This window comes from Anser anser (genome assembly GCF_964211835.1).
Source record: "Anser anser genome assembly, chromosome: 4".
Lineage (NCBI taxonomy): Eukaryota > Metazoa > Chordata > Aves > Anseriformes > Anatidae > Anser > Anser anser.
The window spans coordinates 20,198,332-20,224,347 of record NC_139724.1 but is presented as its reverse complement, the minus strand read 5'-3'; the positions used below and the strand labels follow the sequence as shown (position 1 = coordinate 20,224,347).

General features: G+C 34.5%; 1 long non-coding RNA gene across 1 annotated transcript in view; it reads right to left on the bottom strand.

Moving 5' to 3' along the window:
• The window catches only part of LOC310898808, a 50,717-nt gene that overhangs the window by 8,356 nt on the left and 16,345 nt on the right, over positions 1–26,016 (bottom strand). The window contains exons 2-3 of the long non-coding RNA XR_014583727.1: positions 5,954–6,011; positions 2,147–2,235 (exon numbers count right to left, since the gene is read on the bottom strand). This is a non-coding gene — a long non-coding RNA (uncharacterized lncRNA). The remainder of the gene's footprint in view (positions 1–2,146; positions 2,236–5,953; positions 6,012–26,016) is intronic.

The following is a 26,016-nucleotide window of genomic DNA, read 5'->3' as shown; positions in this document are numbered from 1 at the left end:
TAGGTCTTTCAGCATGACTATAACATAGGCTGAGCAGGCTTGCAAAACCTAATTAAAGCAGAAGTAGAATGTTAATTTCTTCCTTCCTTCCTTACTGAGTTTCTGCCTTCCCACCCTCTCTCTTTTCATATTAAATGCCGTTAAAGTGAAAGTCTTGGAAAAAATTAAGGTGTTAGAAAATTTGGAATTGTTTTTCATGGGGAAAAGTGTTCACTCCTTTCTGCCACTCCCACTCAATTGCCTTTTGTGTAAAATTTAAATGTAGAGCTCCTTTGACACAGGAACCAGATATACCTGGTGTTCACAGGGGACTTCTCTTGCTCTTTTCCTATTTCTCATTCATCTTGTAATTGCTGTTGTAACAAAACTAGGCTTTAGTATCAGACTTTAAAGGAGAACTGCACTCACAAAGGGAATGCAAAACGTAAGATTCCTAAGATAAGACCCTAATTCTAACAGATAATAAAAATAATTTACTACTCAAATTAAAGAAAGATGACATGAAGATGCTGTTAGACTAAGGATTGTTCTATTCTCTCATGTAATCAAAACTTCTGATTAATGGATGAGAAAAAAATGGATGAGAAAGATTTCCTATTTTTGGCCAATCCAAATTCAGAAACAGAAAAAAAAAGTTTCTCGTATTTCAATTCATTTTTTCTTTTAAAAGCATTTGTTTGCTAGAGGTTATTTTTCTAGACTGTTTTCATTTCTTTTAAATGCTTGCTTCCCTGAAATGCTGAGCAATGATAAAACCCATTGATCTATCTGCCTTGTGACTGGATCCTCCTAAGCATCTTAAGATGGGAGACTAAAACAGTGGGTACAATCACAGATAAATTTGATAGTAAAACTCTCTTTGACTATAATGGAATGAACTTTATTAGCATGAATATTTCAAACTGTCATATACAATGCCTTTTTTTCACTTCAGTTATTTTACATAACTCCAGGCCTAAATGCGTAGCTATATTTACGTAGCAGTTACCAGAGTAAGATCTTGCAGGGACTCATTGGCTCTAAGCTTTCGCAGGCTGGCCTGGCCATATGCTGTTACTGAACACTCATTGTTAGTTACTGGTTTGAAGAGTTTTTGTGAGTTTGTTTTGTTTTTTCTCCCCAAGGGAAATGGCATTTTTATGAAAGTTCTCTCTCTTCTGGAGACTACTAATCAAAGATTAACTCATGCATGCTCCAAATGCTTTTTTTTCTTTTTTTCTTCTCCAAACAGAAATGCTAAAGGAAGCTTTCTAAACAAGCATTTATAACTGATTTAAATAACTGCCAGACAATAAAATCTGCTCTTCCCTTCAGACACAATGAAAACTGCAGCATGACACAGTTTAGAAGCCACTAATACCCATGTTTGTAAAATGAAAAGACATTATATAAATGGACACTTCTATTGTAATAAATGAAAAAGCATTGTTTTAAACTTCAAGAAAGCATTGTGACCACCTTTGTTTTGCCACTCCTTTAAGTGAATTGAAGTTCTACATTTTTTTTAATCTTGTGGGGGCAAGAGGGAATGCTAAATATTCTGCTAAAAGCAGAACGTTAAAGGCATTTTTTTATACCTGTGCTTGCTTTACTTCAGCATTATCTGGGACACATGTTGTGCAGCTAACATAAAGAGTCCGTGGACATGTTTTATTCCATGACTGAAAGAATTTGCTAGATGATCTGCACTCCTCCTAATTCGTTTTCTTGAATGCCCCTATAACTTTTTAGTTGTCTTCTACTTCTGGTATTCATAAACAAAGTGGATAATTATCATCTGACCCTATTTCATCATACCATGCTAAATGCTATGCTGTCCAGCTTGCTTTGAAATTCTGTAGGCTGTCTGAGAGAAGAGTTCTCAAGCTCTACATACAGCTCTTTTCCTGTTGTACCAACCTGCACACTAGTAAAGAATGTACATAGAGCTTGGCCAGTTTAAGACAGTGCAACAAACAACAGCCCCTTGGACTATCAGGGCCTTGGGCACTGGGAGTTTATCTATCTGTCACACTTTGGACAGGAAGCAACAGAAAAGAAGCAGACTGTTTATAGAAGCAAGCAATGCAAGCACACCCCAAGACTAAGGAAGAAGAAACCCCCAACAGGAGCACTGAACTCCCAGTGAAGAAGTAGGTATACTGACCACTGGCTGTGATGCTCCACAACCACTGTGTTGAAGGCTGACGCAATCAACTGCATGACACAGAGGACTTTGAAAGGGTAAACAAAACTCTGGAGAAAAGGCACAGATATTAGTAATCTTATGCAACAATTTTGAAGTTATTTTTATTAATGAGTCTTCTTGGTAATAATTTGCGCAAAACCTTTTAAATGGTATTGTAACTGGATGAATAACAACAGTTGCATTTTACATATGTTGTTAGGACTTTAACCTCAATGAATAGGTTAATTGCTTTCCTATATACGGATCCAAAAATTTATCAATTCTTAGTTCCATCAGTAGCAGGTGTTGCCTTTTGCTCATGATAGTATCAAAACAGAGGGAAGACCAGGCAATGGCAAAACCTCAAAGCATATTGCATGCTTCACTTTCTGGTGTTAAAGAAGGAGAAGAAAGAGAATTTTAACTTTGCCTTCCTGCCTTGTGAAAGCTGTGTCTAGAGAACATGGCAATTTTTCTCTTAAAGGGGTGATATTTTCAATTTATCAAGCAGCTACATTTTATTAAGATTGCATAATGATGACAGCAATTTGTTTATGGCAATGTGCTATTAATAATGTAGTGTTAAAACTACCATCACATTTTCTTGTTGGTGATACGAGTGGAAATACAGCCTCACATCATATTTCTGCAGCATTGAAATTAAGATTTAGGAGATTTAAAACTGACTACTGGCTTCAGTGCTCACAGGGTCAAACTTCTTGTCCAAATTAACCCATGTTTTCAAAGAAGCAGTGGCCATCTTCCAAGTTTTTTTTTTTTTTTTTTCCACAGAGGATACTCCGTTTTGCAGTTTAACTATTGACACTATCTTCTCTTACAATGTAAGGGCCTGATTGTTACTTTACTTAATTGTAATTAACCCTTCTCCACCCAAACTCTTGACATTTTAATAAAAAAGATATAATGACAATTTTTGTTTAGAAGTGTTTATTTGACACTTTTAAAATTATTCCAGATCTGGGGCATGTTAAGCAATTTAAAATTTCACTGAATTTAGCTATTAGATTTCATTTAGTGAACTGCTGTTAGGAAGGAGACTTTTCTGTCATTCTAACACTTGCAATGCTTCTCATACTTCTTTATCTGCAAATATGCATCACCCAACACCATGTACACAAGTAAGGTATTTAAAATTATGAAGCTGGGGTCACTCATGGCTTAGTAAATCCAAACCCTTGAAACTGCAGGAAAATATAATCACCTTATAAATGCCAAAGCTGTGCCTTCCATAGCCTGGTAAGCATGACTTTTGCCATTACCAGAAGATGCCAGGCTTTGCACTGACCTGGCAGTGCACAGTCTCATCACTTGTCTCCATTCATATTGGCCTGAGCTGCTTTTAGCTTGGTTTAGCAGCTGTGCAGGAGTCAGTTCTAGCCTAAGTGCTGGGAATACCCTGTGTGGTGAAGACCCAGGGAACCACTGTGCAACAAACCACAGCCCTTTGGGGTAACAGGAACTGGGGAAGGCTGTGGATGACTTTCAATCTTGGGACAGTAAGCAAAGGAAAGAAGCAAACTTTGCTAAGAAATCATAAAAAAAAAAAAAAAAACGGGTAGAAAAAGACGGAGAAGGAAGAAAAAATATTCTGCTGAAGATCTGAGGATGCTGAAAAGAAATCATAACTTTTCCTTGCTCTTCTGGGATAGACTAAAATTTTGAGTCTTAGGACCCAGGGGAATATTAATAGAATGAGTACAGCACCAGAGAAGAGGGGGAGATACACAAAAGGTTACTTTATGTAATAATTTTAACTGTAATACCAATGAGCTTTTTCTGTATTAATTAGATAATTAATCCATTAATATATTCATTGGACTAAGTGTAAATTCTTAGCATATATGATTTATTTATCTCAGGACATAAGGATATTTTGACTGTAGCTCTTGGAGGCCTTGTCCTCCTTTATACTTAGCTTGGAAAGTTATCTGCAACTTCCTTATTCTCATGATTAGAAGGCTTTCCAAGGTTCCGAAGTACCATCATTGTTACTTTATATCCACATATTCTGATGCCAGCATTGCTCTTTGGTTTAACAGTTCTTTTATCCCAATTTTTATTCATGTTGGCAGTCTTAAATTGTCTTTCCTTCAAAATGTATTTTGAAAAAAAAAGTTTGCAGGATCCCAGCTGTGTGTTGTAAAACTATATATGGTCTGGTAGAAAGAAGTGAGCAGATTCAGCAAAGCATATTGCTCCATGCAGAGCCGCCTTTTTTTTTTTTTTTTTAACATATTCAGCTGTAGGGATAAATTTAGGCTTAACAGCACCTGTTGGTGGAGCATGATCAAAAACTTCACACCAAAGACAAACCATTACTCTGTTCCTTTATGTATTATGTAATACCAATTTTAAGTAGAAACTCTCATTTACATTCAGATATATTTCAGAAGTGTGCCCCTTGCGATGGTACAACTAGAATAAACACTACAGCTCTAGCAAAGCCTCTGGGCAGAAATTTAGAGAATGTATGTAGTGTGCTAATAGTGTATTACACAAGTTACAAAAGCAAAGAGCTGAAAGGAAAAGTAAAGTGTAAGAAAATAAAGAAACCTCATATTTGGGTGTAAGGTTAGCTCTCTTAATAAAGGAATTACACTAGCTATTTGCACCCCACTGGAGATAAAGTCTAAACTTCAAGCTTTTTCAGTCACATAAAAAAGGAAGAGTCTGCGGTGCAGAAATTTAACAAGAGAGTGAGACTGAAAACTGAAATATTGAAAAGGTTTCATCACTTTGTTAACTTTACAGCTCCTCTGAGCAGAGTAGAAGTTAATATAAACTGCTTCTGTCTAAAATATAGTAGAGCAAGAAGTCTCAAAATATGTATGAGGTCCTTTAGGAAAGCCAGAAAATTCTTAATTGTTTGGTCTTTAAGCTGAAAAAATACAGTGTTGAGAAAATGTGACCATGGCATTCCAAGGCTTCTTCACTTCAACTTTGCGACTTTCGGTGATTCCTTTTTCACATTGGGGCTGAAAGGATGGAAGAAGCTATTTGCTGTGGAGATAAGGAATTTACATTGTCGCTGGTTCTATCTTTGGTCCTTTCCCATCTGAATACAAAATTACATTGGTCCTGCTTCAGCCTCTATGGCATTTTCTCATAAGGCTTGTGACAGCTGGCCAAAGGGGCTGTGGTTACCTTAGTAGAGTGGGATAGATATGTACGTGCATGTAGGTTCAGATCTGGTTCTGTCAATAAGTGTGCATCTGTAGGACAATATATTATCCTGGATATTCAAGTATTGCCAGTCCTCACAGATTAGAAAACAGCAAGAGGGCACATATCAGTATGCGCAACACTCTTAAGAAATAGGAGTAATTTACCAGAAGAAAAAACTTCATAGAGCCAAACTTTATGACTTTAGACATTCTGAGAGGCTGCAACAAAAATTTGAGGTAGGACCATTCAAAACTTTTCCTGCCTTGCGTATATATTACCAATAGTCTCAACATTTCTCTGCATACTGTTGTCTAAATGGGGTTTTCTTTTTTAGGATTCAAACAAGCATTCAAACAAGCATTTCATGAACATATGGTCAATTAAAGAGCTACACAGAAGGCTCCTGTCTGACACTTTTTCAAGCAAGACACACCTTTTTGTATTTGCAAGAGCTTTAGACTGAAATGGAATTTTTCATTTTCTTTGCTCTAATCACTGATATCTTTGTTCTATAAAGATTTATGTTTTGTTTTGTTTTGTTTTGTTTTCTTATTGGTTTCTATGTAGGTCTAACATAAACAAGGAATCTGACCTACTCACCCTGAAATCCCTCACTATGTCTCTCTCCTTCTCCTGAAGATTTTCACTGTGGTGTTCCCTGTGAAAATATCCAATAAGAGAACTTAAGTCCCGTAGAGAATAAGAATAGGTACAAAAAATTCTTTATGAATATTTTCATCATGGTGACCTTGAAGTTTGGATTTGATCCACCAGTTCCAAAACTTATAAAAGTCTGTCAGGCTGAAATTCCCTGAAGATTACAGTAAAGCAAGGTGAATGACCACATGTTTCATAAAATGAAAACTGATCATGCTAAACCAAAACACAGTCATGTTACATCAATGGGCCAAAGCATCTTTCTACAGTTATGCAAGAAAAAGTATCAAAACTCTTCTTAACAGATTATCTCTGAAAGACTTCTGATTCACCAATAAATTACATTAAAAAATCTGCAAGCTTTTTTTTTTTTGCACAACACAATCATAAGAAAAAAACCATCTTTTTTTATTCATAGAAAAAGAGATTAAGAAATATCAACATGTGGATGACTTAGAGCTATAGAATAATCTTGTGTGAAAAAGAAAAAAAAAAATCAAGCAGAAGGATACAAGTATTGCCTCAGTCTAAAAAGCTGCTAGGAAGGAAAAATATGAAACTTATTAGAAGTGCAAACACAGTAATAAGGGTATGGCTACATGTCACATTGCAACAACCCCAGGCATCTGAAAGGGCAGAACTATGTCCTAAAATTTTCATTGCAGTACCACAGAACTGAGTGCTACTTATTTTACCCATGGGATAAATTATTGCAGGAAGGTGCTACTCAATTTCTGATTAGCTCAAGTAGCTCCACATAGTCCTGTAATGTAAAGTGCAAGCATGGAAGCAGAGGCTCTGGTTCAAAGCTGATAACCAAACTATGCTGTAGTATCCTGCATGCACTCATTTTACTTGATTATCAGTGGGCCAAGACTTCAAATGAATTTTGGTGACTATCAGTTCACAGAGGGGTTGTTTATTCCCTTTAGAAATCAGAAAGTTAGCCTAGAAATTTCACAACATTCCATAAAAGCAAGACAAATTGAAATGTAGTTTAGGCCCAGTGAAAATCAATCAGAAAAATAAAGTCTGGCTTCCTGGTGGACTTTCAAAATCCTTTCCTTGATATTGGTCAGGCACAGGTCCTATGCTGCCTTCCATATTGCATTATCATACAGTTCAATAGAACAATAATTGACATTCCAGATCTTCCCTGGTGTCAGTGATTGGGGAGTGAAGACAAATATTTAGGAATATGAGCAACAGTGCGGGAATTCACACATTAGCGTTCTCTTCAAAATTCCCGCTTACTATTTGTGCCCTTCCTGACCACACACATGGATGTCAGTATGAGGCCTGTCATGCTTAATGGGTTGAGCCAGGTACTTTGCTTCTCTACCCTGAAATATTCATTTATCAAAATTAACAGTGTTTATAGATGAGCTGTGTGTCCACTTGTCCATTTTTGGGGAAAGGAAAAAACACTTTTATTACAGTCAAAACTACTTTTTGCATAGGAATCCTTTATAATCTGAGCCAAAAGAGGTGCAAAAAATAACATGAAGGTCAAAATAGGAGTGAAAGTAGCAAAATAAACCATGCTTTTGAATACAAACATTTACGTGACACTGAAGTAGTTCTAAGAACAAACTGAAGGGTTTGATTGAGGATGAATTTCATCCCCCTCAAAGGCTTATGATTCTCTTAAGATAGAATACTGAAGCATTCAATAAATAAGGAATAAAATGATTACCGATCACATGATTTGCACTTAGCAATTTCTTAGAAATTAAACTCAGTCATCCCAAATCAAGCAAAAATGAAAACCTTGGTTTCAGGAAAAAATAACATAATGTTTTAAGTTAACCCAATTCTCTAAGCAGTGTTTTTACTATGTCTTAAGAATCCAGGAGTTCCTATACATCTTTTACAAACACATTTATCTTCTGTGAGTGTGCAGAGTATTCAATACCCCATGCATTATAAGGGTTCTGTGGGTTCATGCTTATGAAATCACAGTGCCAATCAGGCACTAATCCTGTAAAGTAAAGTAACATCCCACACAGTCTATCACTAAATTCAGTCTAGCAGTTTGAGTAATCAGACTGGCAAAACCAATGATACAAGGCTGAAAATAATAAAAACTAGTGCTGAACTGCTCATCAGCCTAGAAATTTTAGAGCAAATGCATTGAGTGTAACAGCCCAGAAACATTTTCATTACAACTCATATATTCTGTTTTGTAACATTAGAAGGCTTTAAAAAATGTACATTGAACAAAAAGCCAAAGGTTTCTAAAAGTAGATGAACAATCTTACACTGTAGGAGATATCACTGAAAGGAAAACTTTGGATAATAGTAGAATAATAACTTTAACTGGAAGCAAAAAAAAAAAAAAAGTTTCATGGGATTTGAAAAAATTAAGATAATAAATGTCTCATATTTTAGTTTGCTGAAAGATAAGGATGGCTGGCTGCCAGTGTAGTAAGAATTTAACTTCATGAAACATTTTGGCCCCTCTAGTATTGTAAAGCTTTTCAGAACTTCACTGCTCTAGTGCCTAGGACATTATCGATTGCTATCAAACTGACATACCAGTTTGTATTTATATCTTTCTTAGGGTTTTTAGGTTTACTAATCATCTTCAACATGGCTGAGGTTACTGATATCCACAGCTGCCCAGTCACATTTTTTATTTCTGCTTTTGAATATATATTCTTTCTGTGGCATGTATACTTAAAGGATATGATTTAGTGCATGGTGACATTAAACTCTAAGGCTTTTGCTTTTAAAGAAGTGATTTAAAGTATTTTACAAGCTACACATCTAAACCATCCACTTCTTGACATGTCTGTCCTCAAGCAATGGTCCAACCTGGTGAACGTGTTCTGTCATCCTAAGAGATGGCCATTGGTCTAGACAGCTGAGGGACGTGAATTCACATTCAAATGATGTGAATTCATTCATCTGGGTGTTAAGTGCATGATACACAGCCAAAAAATTCAAAGCAGTTGTCTTGAGGCTTTGTGCCTTTAGTTAAGGAACTGAGAAGTTTTAATCTGTTTGTATCATTAGCAAAGCATTCATATATATGCATCTGTTGGTCACAAGACTGTGCTCATAAACTGAAATATATAATGCAAGAAGCTTCATTAATGCTTATTCTATAACATCAGAGTGCATAAATTAAATCTCTTGGAATTCATTCATTTATGCCCACAGCAAAATTGACAAAATGTAGAACTCTTTGAAGTGATTATGGTGGTTTCAGTCCAACACCAAACAGGTTTAGTTGCATATGATTTAGGATTTCCTTGTGCATAAAGTCCATCTATTTTCTGCTCTGACTGTAGCAAAAAAAAATGAATGGGGTTTTCAAACTTACATATTGACAGTCTCCAATCATGACTATGGACTTGGATTCAAAAACATCTGTTCTATGTCCTAAAAAAATTGTTGTAATATTCCTCTTGAGAATGATAGAAATTTCTTTTTGTAATAAGTAAAAGTATGTAACTGCACATCTATTTACTGAAAGAAAATCTACTACTTTCAGAATGTTGAAACATGACAAATTCATTTTGTTTCAATCCAGAAGGACCATTGTGTCATCCCTTCCGGCAGTCTACAGAACACAGGAATGAAGTTTCATGACAGTGTTTCTATATCAACACAAACAGCTATACTTGAAAGTCATACATAGAACCTTAAGGAAAAGTTATAAAAGTATCTGGCTTTCCTTCTTTCTGCATAAAAACATCAGCATTGTCTATGCTACCATACCAGGATGCATAAAATACACTGCAATTTCCATTACAACTGGAGGTATAACTTCAAAAGGTAAAATGCAAGCTTACCAGAAACTGAATGTTGCAAGACATGGACACTGAAATGTTCTTTAAGTACATTTAACCCTCCAAATAGAATGTTTCAAAACAAAATAGTATCATAACAACATTTTTTGTAACAGATTAACTGAAATAATAGTTAAAAACAATAATAAAAAATGATGCAAAGAATTAAAAGCTTAGTTTTAAAAAATAAAATATTAAGTACAAAAGATTAGGCTTGGCTCAACCTCAAATTATTTACCCATTCTTTTCAGATTAAATATTTTTTTTCAGTTTGTCTCAGAATATTTCTTTCTCGGTTTTCCAGTTCAGTCATAGAACCAAAATGTCTAATTTTAAATATCACAGTTTACTATATTGCTACATTATAATTTTTTCAGAAAAGTCTAGTACTTCTAGCCAATTTCTGTAAACTAAAGACTGTATTTAAGGGTAGAATGCTGTTTTCGTAAATATTATGATATTTTTTCTTACACCATTCATGTAATTTTTGATATATCCATTTCAGAAATGCATAAGAAAAAGTAGTTTTGAAGTAGAGTCTAAATGACTGAAATTTCATAGTTTATTTAAATATGAAAATTATTTGATTTTCAATACAAAATATTGACTGGAATGATCAGTCTCATTGTTAATTTTAACTAGACTAGGAAGTATAATTGGAAAAAAATAGACAACCTTTGGGCTAACAAGCCATCTTCATATTCCAGGTTTAGCTTATGTGGTGCTAATACTGTGTAGACAAACAGGAGGTGTGGTCACTTTCATGCAAGGTTTGTAACTCAGAGCTCTGTCCATGCAAACTGCTCTCTGTGGGCAGATTCCTCTCAGCCTCTGAAGTTTCACTGACCAAAGATGGCTGACTCTATGACAGTTTGTGGGCTAACAGGAGAAATATTTTCAGAATTATACTGCCCACAAAGAAAAACTACTTTAAACAGTTGTTTTATGCACTTAGCAGAAAAGGAAGTTTTCTATTTTGAATACATCAGTGTTTTCCTGGATCAGTTCAGTGTTAGCAACTGTTCAGTTATGCCTAATAACAAAAGAGGAAGTGCATGTTGGTGTTTGTCTGCCACTGATTATAAATATTTTTCCCTTGGAAATAGTATATTGACCAGAGAAGATTTATTTAAATTTATTGTATAAATAGACAAGAAACAATGTGTCAGCATAAACAAACCAAATGTTACATGATATTTAGAACTAGTAGAAGAAATATGATGTTGCTTGTATTTATTTTTTAATTTTGTTTTAATTTGTTTTAATTCTACTTGTTTTTGTTGCATGTTAAGTTAAATATCAACTGAATCTTAAGTCTTCTGTAAGCCCATTCATTCTTCCACTTTGTAAAAGACTTGAGTTAGTTCCTGTTGTGCATCATGACGCTGATGAGATTTCTAGCAATTCATATTGGATAAAAATTCTCATTCAAGTCATGTACGCAATGCTTGTTTTTTTTTTTAAATAAAAGACCTACTGAAGGAGATTCCCAGTCTGTATAAATTCTCATTAAGCAATTTGGCATTTGGTTTGCCAACAGAAAATCTGTACTAAAATACTGCAGATGAGGTCTTAATTAAATGTAAAATTCACACTGAAAGACAATTATTCTGATGCTTTGTCCACTGTGAATCTCTAATCCAAAAGTCACTTAGACTTTGCCATGTAATTTCAGACCAACTCTTAATTATAAATGATTGCCCTGTGCTGTTATAGGAAAGCTATTCCCAACAACCAAGTGTCAGTGAAAGAAAACATCACATTTCTGTATAGCATCACTAATACCAACAAAAAATGTAGTCAGAAAGAAATGCTGATGGCAGTGAGTTTACACAATCGTGCTGGGCACGTATTTCAGGACTATTATGTCAGTTATCACCCTATTGTTACTGATCTGATTTGCAATCATTATCATTATAAATCAGTTCCAGAAATGACAGCAAGATAAAATAGTTTCTGATCTTCAGTAAAAACCTGTGAGGAAATCATGTAAATCTTGACACTCAAATCTTGCTTTTTTTTTTTTGAACTTTTTTTAAACTATGTATAGCACCCCAATAGGTGTGCTAGCAGTAGAAAAGGTTTCAACAACTACTACTACTAAAGTTTAAAAATTGCAAAGATTTCTTTTTTTCCCTTCAGTTTCCAAAAGTATTTCCAAAAGTATTCTGCTGGACTGCCACTGATCATTTAATGAATTTACACTGAACTAAAGTTTTAGAAATTCCTTGGGTCCAATTGAATGTAATGCATAATAATTTGGAAAACTATCAGCATATACTGCCACACTGTAAGCTGTCAGAGCTCCCTCAGAGTGTATCTAAATCTTGATCAGTAACAATGATGTTTTCCCTTTTTCACTTTATCTGGGATGTGAAATAAATATTAATTGTCACAACATTTTTGTGAGATACAAATAAAGTTAAAAAAGGAAATTTTTTTTTTGTTAAAGCACCTCCACTGATTTTCTTTCACTGGAAGATTAAGTCTGCACACAGCACACTGTTATCTGCCTCAGATTTTTTTACATTCATTATCTCAACATCCTCTTTCAGAAAAAGAACAAAAGAGGCAAAGAATAAGAATTGAAAAGTAGAATTGAGGAGTAAGGAAAGGATGTCTTGAAGTGGGTGATTTTGGTGATTTCTTTTTTTTTTTTTTTTTTTTTTTTTTGTGGCCTTAATAGAGAAATAAACAGTCAATGGATTCAGTTCTGTGCAAGAGGAAATATCTTTTAATGACCTAATGGAAATCCACAGTACTATATGAGGATTGGTTTCATCTTTAAATATCTAGGCAAGATCTCAAAAGACAAGGATTCAATTCATGGCTGTTCCACAGATTTATCTCTACTTTCCATTGTTAAACAGAACAATAATTCCTCTTTGATAATGCATTACTGATGGTTTTTCAATGCAAGTACTCTCTGCATACTTCTAAGCACCACAGCATTTCTGAACATCTAGTTCTGAGTTTCAAGATTTTTACTTCAGTGTATCTTAGCTATTCTTTTATGCTTCAGTATTCTTTCCCTGACACTAACATTTGGTTGGCTGTTTCACTGAAGTGTTTTAATACTGCAAGTTATCTTTGCATTATAGTTCAAATAAGAACAGCCAAGTAAAATATAAAGGTCTATTTGCTACATCCAACTGATTACCTCAAACCTAAGAACAACTGTAGGCCATTTAGGTCAGAAAGTAAAATTTCTAAAACATTTATAATGTAACATGTTCATTCTGACCTAGATAAAAGAAAATGCACAGACTACAGAGGAATGTGAGCTTTGTTATTGGTCACGTCAAGGATAAACTGAAAATGAAATTCAGAGTACAAGTATAGTGTAGAGACTTGACCTTAGACAGCCCTTTTAAGAAAAGAAACAAGGAAATTAAAGCTTTAGAGTGAAATTTAGGATGAGAGGTTTTACTCATCCTAAAATTTGCAAAATTTTAGACCTTTATGTAAATCATTTTGTAAAACAGCAGATAAATCTGCTTTTTCATATTTCCCTATGTAAACACATTATCACGTCTTTAGATTTTTCTCTGTGATATAAATTAAAGCTTTAGAAGTAAGTTAATTAGAGTGAATATAGCAGCCTGATGAATATACAGTTGTTATCTGCCTTCTAGGACTGTATCCTAACTTAAGCAAACTTTATCTTTGAATGTTCAGAAATAATAGTTAAGAATTTGCATAATCAGAACATGAAGTTCTGTTCTCTTGTGTAATATTAACTTTCCATCTGTCTGTTTCTCAAAAAGTCTCAGAACTTGGACTGTCCTAAACAATCATTTACACCTTTCAGATTTTTGTGACGTTTGAAAATAGAGTCACTGTACCAATCCGAAAACAACAATATAACTGCTATCTTGAGTATGAAATGGTTCTGTAAAGTACATATTAACTAGTTCATAGTCATCACTGGGTAGACCAGAAAATTAGGACATTATTTTCAAGGTGCATTATGAAGTTACTTACACTGCATTATAAAATGCAATTATTTTAGAGATAATTCAAAAGAAAAAAGGTTGCTCTCATAAAATAGGATTTTTTTCCAGAGAAGATAAATATCAATAAAGTCTTAATATTTCATTTTAAAGCTGGAGGCATTGATTCTGTTACAATGCTTTCTTATAATTACTTTATTCTGATACAAGTGATAGATGGAAACAGTTTTCTTGTCCCATAGACAATAGTGAAGTAGCACAATTGGTCATTATTATAAAAACACAATTTAATTGCTCTACAGTGTGAATGGTAGTGAAATGCAAGTGTTTGAAAGATTCTCCATACAAATTGATGGTTATTTCTCTAAAATAAATGTCATACTATGTTGTGATGATGCTCTTAAAGAATTGACTCCTCAGCAATCTTATCCATCACCATCCCTCATAACCTTCATAGTCACTCTGAATGGTTAGAACACCTTCCAGCTTTTTATCTAAATGTTCTTTGTAACTTTTTTAACAAGATGACCCCAAAGTGACAATATTAAAAAGTTACAGCTAGCAGTGCAAAGCTGCAATTCTCAGGGAATATCTTCATTTGTTATGGCTTGATTATTCGAGGGGAGAAAAGATTTCATTTAATGCTACATTCAAATAGCATTTGCTAGTTGCAAAAACCTGTTACATGATTCAACTATCTGCCTGTGCTGGTTCAGTGTTTGGGAAGGATACTTAGCCACATGCTGAGCAGATTGTGGTCTCATGATAATTACGTGACATGTAATTACATTACATGACATTTCATGTCTTTTTTTTTTTTTTTTTATCAGCCATCAGGCAGTCAGACTAGGCAGTGTGTGACTTTTTCTCATGCACTTATGAGAAAAACCAGATGGGGTGACACAAACTTCAAAGTTATCAGAATTACATTACCTCAGAATTTTAAGTAAAAGGGGCTAATTTTTCAGCAAAATGATGAGGACCGCTCATACAATTTGTTCTCCTGGCCTTAGTGAAAAAGTAATAGAACCATCTGGAGTGGGCATCATATCAATTTTTGTCTTTCTTGCGGAGATGCTATGACATGGTGCTACATGCAACACATCTGGGGTGCTGAGTCAACACAGCTGTATAAGCCCTAAGGTGAGGATTTGTTAACCCTGAATTAGAAGATGAATCGATTACTTTTTTTTCTTTTTCCAATGCTGTGAGGCAACAAAGTGGAAGAATGTAGATAAAAAAGCTATCTGACCATTTTTGTTACATATGCTTAATAATTTTTGATAGAAAATTGTAAGAGCTTTGGATTATTACAGAAATATCAAACTACATTACATCAGACATGCTGTAGTGTGACATCATATAACTTGAAATAATGTAATGAAAATGAGTTCATTTATTACATCTCTTCAATTAAATCCATACTTATTAAAATACTGAGTTTTAATTACTGACAGACCATGAGAGATTGGAAGCTATGTAGATGGAAGATGGCTATTTTATTATGTCTAAGACAAACAATACTGAGCATGAGCACTCTTTTCAAGCATTGCATCTAGAACCATACCTGATAAGGCAACCCTCGAATTAACTAAGAATAGTCATTTTCTGCATATTAAAAATGTTCAGCTAATTCAAATGTGAGCTGATCCTCTTGACTGCGCTCTGACAAAAGTACTAGTACAAGGTACTTCAGGCTAGATTTGGACAATGTGCCTTTGTGATTCAGTAACCCTGGAATTTCTTATTCACTCCCTTTGTTGCTATCTTATCTCCAGTGTTAGCCAGCAAGTAATTGCACAAATACAGATTCACTGGTGGTTAAACTGGTTAAATTTGATTTTCAGAGGTTATCAAGAATTGAAATTCCTTTGCTGTGGGTGTACTGTTTATATTCTTAATTATTTAACAGTGTGGTCTACTGTACAGAGATTAAATTCATCTGTTTGCCTCAGGAGTGCACAGATAATTCTAATTTTGATTGTAAACAACTAATCTTCATGTTTAATTTTATATTCATGAAGAAGGAATTCTCTATCGGACTGGAATGTTCCTGATTATGGAAAACTTTAATAAGCACACAAGATTTCCAGATATTTTGCTTGTTGCAGTTGTTCGAAAAGAAAATACAACTGTTCTTTCCTGATTTAACTTCTCCCTTGTTTCCTTCATATCTTTAATCCATGACTACAATATTATACATTAGGATACAAAAAAAGAAAAAAAGAAAAAAAAAAGAAAAAAATTGAGCACAATTAAAGTTTTAATGGAATAAAAGACCTCTTCTATGAAGATGTTAAATAAATATTACTATGAGATTATTTTTTATAATCCAGCTAAACCCATTCCTGAGCTCTGGTACAATTAAATTCACTTTTACTTTATTACGAGTCATGTTACTGTGAAATAAGCTTCCTCAATTATCTCATTAAATGTTCCATTAGACTGAAATTCAGATCTATAAAATTCTTTCATTTATAGAGCAATCATGTCTTTTCCTGCCATCAGTTCTAATTGATTTCTGTTGTATTGAATACCCTTTTCCCTTTGATTCTCTTTTCTGAACTAGACTGAAATTTCCAAAGTGGCTTACTCTTTGTTTTGTAATTTCATAGTAATAATAAATTCCTTGCATACTCCCCACCATGTTTGAATATTTCCTTGGTGTCTTCTTGGTGTTTTCTCCAAAACCATCTTTTTGTGGATACTGGAATGAAAAAACTATTCTCCCATTATGAAGCATATAGGTAAAACATATGAATTTATGTTGAGTTTAAGCAAATATTTGTGGCTTTGTGTTGTTGGCTGCTTTGCAAGACAAACGGTTTTATTGAATTCCTTGCCTATTGCCCTAATACCAGAGAAATAAATAAAGCACTATAATTTCTGTTAAAAACTGACGTTTACTTTAACATTATGGTGTTAGGTTCCAAGTCTGATGCCAACCAAGCTAAACCTATCTTGCTGCCAGAAACAGAGTCTAGCCTTTTCACCCACCATTTGGATGTCTTGGTCACCTACTTGTCCTGTCATGATTGTTTCTGTGGTTGCAGTGTCAGCTGCAGGGGGGGAAGAAATCCCCGTTAAAACCAGGAGTAAAAAAGAAAAAAAATATTTTCAGACAGGTATGGTTCTAATCCTGCTGACTGTCACAAAGTGTTGCCAAACAAGCATCAAGAACTGACGAGGATGGTGACAAGTGAGAAACCGTCTCTTTGACAATAGCTTGCACTAAAATTGTCTTTTCTGACTATGAAATCATATTCTTGGGCCTACTTTGCAAGATTTTCATCCCCTAAGAGCTAGCTATATCTTGATAGATAAACTTGGTAGAGGTCAAGGTGATGCACAGTCAGGTGTAAAAAACAATTTACACTGAAGACTACATAGCAGGCCCTAAAGTTAGTAAAGCACTGGAATATGTATGTAAGTCCATCTCTGGTTTGTATTTGGTATTTATTTGTATCTCCTCAAAATAACAGGAATTAAATGTGTTTTTCAGAACTGGGGCAATATCCTGAATAATGGTTATATTATGCTTGTGTGTGCACTATTTTCTTTGCGTCTACCATGATTACTTTTACAACAGTGAATTGCATTTGTCCCCTGCAGAAGACCCCTAAAACAATTCAGCATAATACAAACTCCTCAGTTGGGTTTAAATAGATCTGTTTCATTCAGTATCTCCTGAACAACTCCAAAAAGCTTAATCAATAGCTAAAATTTCTGTTCCACTAAGATTTTTGCTACTAATTTCAATGGAATGAAGATGCTCTAGTATTTGGGCTTCAAGCATTGCAATTTATGTAAATGTTGTCTTATTGTTGTATAATACTGTTATCTTGTTTTGTCTTACTATTGGTAAATAAGAATATTAGCATTTTTTTTCCCTTTTCAATCAAGGTTTAATATATCCTGTATTACTTTTGCTCGTTTAATCACCAAAAGTTGAATAATTGTCAATACTCTCATCCCCTCAGTAGATGACATCAGCTATATAATAGAGCAGACAACCACATTGTTAGGAGGCAAGTACCTCAGCCTTTTCTCAACCAAGATTACAAATAATCACAACCTCTTCACCCTTAAAACAGAGTGAACAAGTTAAGAAAAATAATTCTATTAAGAGCCCAAAGAGTCATAGACTGTGCTCTGACAGATCTGAAAAGATTTCTTACAAAAGTTGTGAACTGTTATATCTGAAATATTACAAGATTATGTTTTAAAAATTTTCCAGTTAAACTACTGGACAGAACTTAGTACACATGAAAACATCTTTCTTTTTTATTGTAAAACAGGAACTGTTTAAAGCCTTCCCAAATTTATATTGAATCTCCACTTTATTTCCCACTGAAGTAACACCAAAAAGATGTCTGTCTTTCTCTGGAGAGAGGGCCTTTTTTCCTAGTGAAGTCCATCATGAACAAAAGGCAGCAAAAGAAAACACCTTAAATGCCCCAATTAGGGAATGCATATATTTATCCATAATTATTGGATAAAAATGCATGAATATAAACCTTGCTTGATTATAGCATAAATAACATGGCTTACAATACAGGATGGAGAAAAGACTCCAGCAACAGGGCCTAGAGACATTCCAGCTGTTTGTACACACCATTCTCTTTACAGGCTTAGTCAGGCGTTTCTGGAGAATGGAGATGCAGAGGAGAGCTGATCAAAGGTAATCAAGAGTGAGCTGAAGCAGAAAAGTATGCTTGCAGAAACAGAGAATGGGGGTGTGAACGTGAGCATACATATACAATCACAGACTAGCTTGAAGTCTGGGCTCTGCAGAAGGCAGGTTAAGCAAAAAGTCTATTAATATAAAGCTATAGATTGGGGAAAAAAATCACACTTTGTAGTAAGTGTCTGTTAAATTTTCCTCCTGTGCTTTTCCCTACTCTTCTACTAGTTTTGCTAGCTATTCTCTGGTGAAGCATCAAATTTTATGTCTCCATCTATCAGTCAATTGTCACTTACAAAAATATTGCCTTGAGTCAAAACCTGCAATTCTCTTCAGACAATGCTCCCAAAACAACTCAAAGGGAATAGTTTTGACAAAGAAGATACAAGACTTGGTCCTTGGTTTACTATCTTCATTCTCAATTGTTTTGTTGCCTTGACATCTGCATATCACTACTTGTGATTAACATTATTTGGTTGAAAACAAGTTATATTTACAATTCAACAATACAAAAGCCTTTGTAGTGCAGTGCTGTTCTTAACAATTAAGATCATTACAAAAGACTGACTGAAGCATTATTTCCATTTTGGTATATCTGGTTTTATTTTCGTCTTTCTTTGAAGTATTTAAATTATGTTTTTCCTCTTCATTAATAATTATAAAAAAAAACTTCCTTAATTTGCTGTAGGCAAACTGAACTATATGAAAGAGTAATAACATGACCTAAGATTGAAAGTCTAATAAGATTTCTCTAGATAAGAGTGACATATGTCTCAAGTAAAACAAGAACGTGAATGTAGTAATAAGAACTCAATGGAAACTTGATTTCCTTTAAGGCTTCTCTATGTTCAACCTTGACTAATAATTATTTTTTAAATTATTTTTTTACCATTTGCACACAGTTTACAGCTGTTGATCTGGCTATTACACAAAACAATTAACCACTTTATTAATGGGTATCAAACATCCTGTCGTTTAATTTTATTCAGAAAAGCCCGCTGACAATTGTTCAGTCTGACTGTGCAACTGCAACGTTCTGCATGATAATACAGAAAAGGAGGGTCTAAAATCCAATGATATTGCCAACCAAACATACGAACTACTAAGCCAGTAATCTGAGAATGACTGTCAAGTTACAGAGAAAAATATACAGAGATGTAGAAATTCAAAAGATAATAAGGATGATAAAAATTGAAGTATTTTCTGCTCCTTCGCTTTAGACTAAGAAGGAAAAAAAATAACCAAAGTACTGGGCAACAGAACGTTGACATACTTTTGGAACAGACACAACATCGTGTCATTGCTTATTATTTAGAAAGGCTGTCTGCACAAATTTGCCATAAAAAATGTTAATTGGTGTTTCTCAGTAAAATTTTTCAGGCAAGTTTCAGCCTCTGTTAGCAGAGGCAGAAGTAGATTACAGAAGAGCAAATATAAAAGTATTTCATATCAAAGCAGATATTTCCACTTCGTTTGGTGCTGGAGAAAGTTAAGACATATAAGATCACCAAAGTTATACAGCTAATAAGTTAAATCTATTCTGATTGTTTGTCTGGACATGTTTTTTTTCTGTTCCCCTTTGAGAAGTATAACAAATGTAGATCAAAGTAGATCATCATTCCTAGAAGACTGTTTTTGTTTGAGCAAAGAACAAAGTGTTCCACTAACACTTTATTGCAAATGCTAAAGAACCTTTCTACATACTTATTTCCAAGGGGAAATAGATGCTACTCACTAATAGGGTTAGTTGCTATAAAAACTTTAGTGTTTGGAAGATTGCATCTTTTTGTTTTCTTTTTCCTGCAACTATTCTATTATTCAGTTTGCAGTGTCACAGCTACACAACTTCTACAGGATTCCCTTAGAAATGCCAAAAATAGCGTTAGCCTTCTTATTTGCTAATCAGATACTACACTCACCCTAAGTAATATGCGATGATTCTAGTTCCTAAATGGGATCATATTATTGGGATGGCTGCATTATCTTCAGTATCTTGGTCTGCAGAAATGTACTCTGAGAAGCCACTCAGGGAGCCAGTTGTTCAATTAACATCTTAAGCATCTAATTTAGTTGAACTGAGGAAATGACAGACCACAAACAGAGAAACTCAGTTATGTTTGATATGTAAAAAAATTATTTGTTTTGACAACTTGTTACATGACAGATGTATGACAAGATGGCAAATGGAAGCTTTACATAATGCTTTCAAATACTTTTTTTTTTTTTTTTAATCCCCATGGGATTGATTTTCATTTACAATAGGGTCAAGACAATCCCCCAAACTCTGGCTTTTAACTGTGACATCCAAATTGGAAATATCCAGTCAGCTGGGAGTCAGTTTCTAGTTGGTAGCTGGTGCATTAGCTGGTGTTTACAGACCTTCCAAAGCTTTTAGTCAATGAAGAAAGTCTCTCTGCTACTGAAGCTGTTGCCAGTGGATGCCCTATCTACACAAGAATGAGCTGATAGTGTCAGGAGAATGGTACAAAAGGTGTTGTTCTACCAAAAGGGAGGAAGAGAGGGAAATTTAATAAGTACCTTATACAAAATATAAGGCATTATAGTGGGAATGAAATCTGAACATCCCGATCAGGACACCTATGGGATCTCATACACATTTACTTTGAAAACTGTAGAGAAAAGACTCCAAAACAGCAAATTTTGTGTTGCGCTAGGAAATATGAGGCTAAATCCTAATGGTAACAGGAGTTAATGCCTCTTCAAAAGGAGCATGTTATGGCCCTGCAGGCTACAAACCCAAATGAGACTGTCATTGAGCTTGTGCTCAGTCTTTACAAGGCAAAATTAGCATTGGTGTTTCCAGACTGCAGCTACTCTGGCACTGATATATCTGGAGTTAAAACTCTAATACACATGTTATCAGAAGGCAATGGCTACAACTACAAGCAACAGTCAACAGAAAAGTTTTTTTAAAGTCACTTTTGCAGAGAAAGCCTTGCCTTGGAAAATTTCTCATTTCAGGAAAAAAAAGTAAAAGATCTGGTTCAATACTTTGTATCTATCTTGGAGTAAAATAATTCTCAAAATTTTAATTGTAGTAACTTCCATAAAGACAAAAAGATTCAAACTGTATTTTTTTTTCTAATTTTTTCAAGTTCTAACTGGGCAAGGGTAATATTAGCCATTGAAAATGTTGTGACTTTGTCTCTATCCCACTTCAGAATAATGTACTTCAAAATCTCAATTGTTTTCCAACACAGGAAAATCATATATATCCTCCTTAAATACAAAAGGTACAGTAAATTTGACAGATTATCTACACAAGTTTTTGCAATAACAGTAGCCACTGAAACTGATCATCACTGAATTAGGCTTGTTTGAACTAATTCCATCATTAGCAATTAAAAAATCAGACTGTCTCTATCCCCTGTTGCAGAGCAGAACAAGATTTTTTAATTTTGCATGGCATTCAATTCAAGTTTAATATTGAAATAATAATATCAGTGTACTTACAGTGATGGTATAAGATATATCAGGTATTTAGACTGTACTGAAGCTTATCAAGCTTCACATAATGCCTTCAGTGAGCAAAGTTAAAAACTATTTAGAAAACTGAGAAAAGGGATGAAAACTGTCCGGTTATGTTTGGAGTTATTTTGATTAGCCAAGTCCAGAAGAGCTTTTGAGAAACTTCAGAGGGAACCCTTGGGACAGGTGAATAGGGATGAAGACAGAGTATGTTGATAAATGTATAATGAAAAGTGAGAAAATGGCCTCCCTTTATAGGGTTCTAAATTATTTGTATTAATTCAAGTGAAGGTCCTGAATATCTCTGTAGGCAGCTCAGTGAAAACTACAGCTCACTGTGTACTTTCAGACAAACAAATCATCAGGTTACGTGAATGCAGGATGTAGAATGCTTTCTGCCTTTTGAATAGCAGAGCCAAGAGGGGTCCGTTCTCCTTAGAGTGCTAGTGAGAAAATGCAAGAGCACACAGCAGTCTCCTGTGAAGACTGAAACTACTCGAATTGTTTACCTCATAAAAAGGATAACGAAAAGGTACCTGCTGAAAGTTGTTAACATTTCACATACATTCTCTAGCAAAAGACTGTTAAGATTACATAATAAACCACTTGGAAGTTGGACTATCCCAAATCTAATACTTTAACAAAAGTGTTCCAAAACAGAGAAAATAGTACCAAGAAAAACAGTTTACACAAAGTTGTTCTTTCAGAGAAAATGATTTCATAAGACAGATATTTTTTTTGGTCATTTTCTGTCATTTTAAATCTACTTTACAATGTTTAGATTAGGAGAACTCTTTCTAATGATGTTTATTTTTACACTTAAGATGGAGACTTACTTATGTTGTGTAATTGACAAATGGAATATAACCTGTCATGATAAGCCTCATTTTCTTTTAGAATACCATCAGATGGGAACATTTAATATCAGATGTAACACTGGAGTATTGCAAATGGAAATGCTTATTCTTAAAAAAGATCTATAAGAAAACAGTTTTCTTAGACTCTTTCTTAAACACTTCCATTTTTTTTTCTGTTCTGAATGCAAATCAACAATTTTATTGATCCAGAATATTGTTAAACATATATGGTTTGTGGCAGTGGGAGTCTTGTTTTGGAGTTTTATCGGCTCTTACCAGCTTCACTGGATTTAAAACAAAAAACTGCAGAAATTCTTGGCAACAGTCAGTGGAAAGTGTATGACTAATATTAACTAGAAGAGAACATGTCTCACCTCTCTGATGTGTTCAGAAGATTAAGTTTCAAAGAATCAGCCCAGAAAGAGAAATGTATCGTTATCTCCAGAATACATCAGTATTTCCAGAAAAAAAAAGAAAAAAAGAAAAAAAAAAGAATCAACAACTTCAGAAAAACAATCACACAATACTAATGAAATCACCAAACAATGGAGGAGCATTGTCAGGATGGACAAGGACCTATGAAGTCCTACACTTCTTTAAATTTTGAAATCAAATATGTCATAAAATCAAATACTTCATACAATCCTATTTGTAGCATTATAAGACAAGATACTCTCACTCAGGAACACTTTTCCACTATCCCAAGGCTCAGAAACAAATATTTGCATTATATTATAGTCCCATGCTGAGAAATAGAAAGATTCCATTGAAACTATCCTCAGAAGTTAGTCTTCCCCAAGTCACAGAGGCATTATTCCACAGACTACAAAATGTAACAGCACTTATTTTTACTACTAAGATTCTCACCAACCTGTAAATCAACATCATTTTTCTAGATACCGTGGCTGACACCAAAGTGACATAAAACATACAAAGTTTACATAAACCCCACCAATCAGTACTCATTTACCCAAACATGCCAAAAATGTTATTGCTGCAAACTTTTGGGGGAGAGCTGTCAGTCAGACCCTTCTTTTCTTCAATGCTTCCATTATTACAAGGACTTTTATTTGGATTTTTTTTCCAAAAAGAAGAGAATTTTGCAACCATTTTTGTCGCCACCTAAGAAATCGGCAATGAGCTTTAATAAAAGTATCCTGATGCTTCCTGGGTGCCCTGCAAAGAATCTGCTTCAGTCGTAGTTACTGACAGTCAAATGAAATTTCTGCCTCTAATTTCACAGATGTTCTGAAAAGACCAAATCTGTATGTTCTACCTTAAAAAGTACTTATTCAAGAGATTCCTGTGTTGGCTGCATACTCAATACTGACTTGTTTCATATGAATATTAAAGATAAGAAATGAAATCCTCATTCCCATTTGGCCTGAATTTTTCATACTGTTTGATGTGAAAGCATATAGACTCCTAAAAGAACTCATTTCAACTGCAGCAAGTAAACACCAAAATTAATCATAGTAAGACAAGAATTTCTTTCATTCCCTAAACAAAGATGATCAATTTGTTTCAGCTGATAAGCATAATTCCAGAAAGTTACTACTTTTCATGTACTGTAAAGCTAGCAAAAATAAGACACAAGCTCTAAGACTGCATATACCAAAATCCAGAATGGAGCAGAGCAACTTGATATCTATTTAGGTCTAGAGTTCTCCTCAAAATATAGCCTTTTGCATTTAAAGTGAATATCACTGTCACCATTACAGAGGAATACCTACAATAAAAATATGAACTATTTGCTTTTTAACCACAAACAAATCAGAGCATCAGTTCAGTTCAGTCAAGAAACAATATTCACTTGAAAAACCTTGAGGAAAGACTCTGGACAAATGTGTGTTTCCAGTTTCAAACTAGATTCATAAATTTGGAAAACAGTTTCCTAAGAATCCTTTTTTAGTCAGTGAAGGAGTTTCAGAGCTTTAGCTTATCTAAGTCAGTAAACAAGTGGGATCAGTATCCAAAGGAACCTGTCACTCTCCACTTATTATAGACATGCAAGGTAGGTCCCTATAGTCTATGTTATACCTAAGGAAAAGTGGTATGGGGAATGGAAGAGGACAGACATTCTCACCTTGACTATGTGACAGATCACATTCCTAATGATGCAATTGGATCAGCTGAGGTCGGTGCAGGTTCAATACCACAACTATTAGTAGCTACCACTTCTGAATCCATTTGTGGATGCCAACTGGTTTTACATGAGTATGACAGTCCTCTCTGTCCTACATTTCCTTGTCTTTTGTATGTTTCACTGAACGATGCCATGTTTCCCAGAGCCACCTCATCCTGTCACATCTTGCTGGAAGCCTATTACAACACCATTCTGCCATCTTGTACCCTTTCAACATCATCTTTTCTTCATCCCTTGCTGCAGCAATAAAATTCCCCATTCCCATTTCCAAATAAACTCAGGATTCTTCCATGCTCCTTCTTCATTTTTGCTGAGACATCTCTCCTTATTCCATCAAATGCCCTTACCATTCTTGCACTTTGCATGTCACAACATTTACTCCTTTCTCTTCCACTCAAGCTGGGTCTTCTCTAAATTAAAGCAACATAGAATTTTTCATTAAGGTAAGTCTTCTTAAAATACAGTTTGAAATGAACAACAGCCGACAATTTTCTGTAGCTCCCCCAAGTTCTTTTGCCAACATTTTCACCTATGAATGTTCAGGTATCTAACTTTCATGTCAATGAAACCTATATATCATGGAAAGAAGGACTGTCATGATCTTCCATGAGAAAGTACACATAAGTGAAAATAGCAGAAGGAGGACAAATTTATTTTTGTGGTTCAGCAGCACCGGGTAGAACTCTGTGGTGGTATGTTAAAAAGTATACCCTCAATATTAGGTGTCTGTACAACAGATTAGATCTTCTATGGAAAATATAAACCACACAGATCATCCACAATACCTCATGCATATCCAGCTGATATTCTGAAGCAAGTTTAGAAAAGTGGAAGAGTGGCATGGATTCCAGCAATGTAAGAAAATTAAAATAACTTCATTATTATTGAAGAAAGTACAGTACCAAAAACCTGCACCAAGCTAAGCAGTATTTCTGTGATTGTTTGAAAAACTTGAAAGACATCTATTCTGCCTGACAAAAATGGACAAAAAAATAGAACATAATAGATGCTTTTTAAATGGTTTCAATATTCTTTATATATATATATATATATATATATTCAAATACCCATGTCATGTTA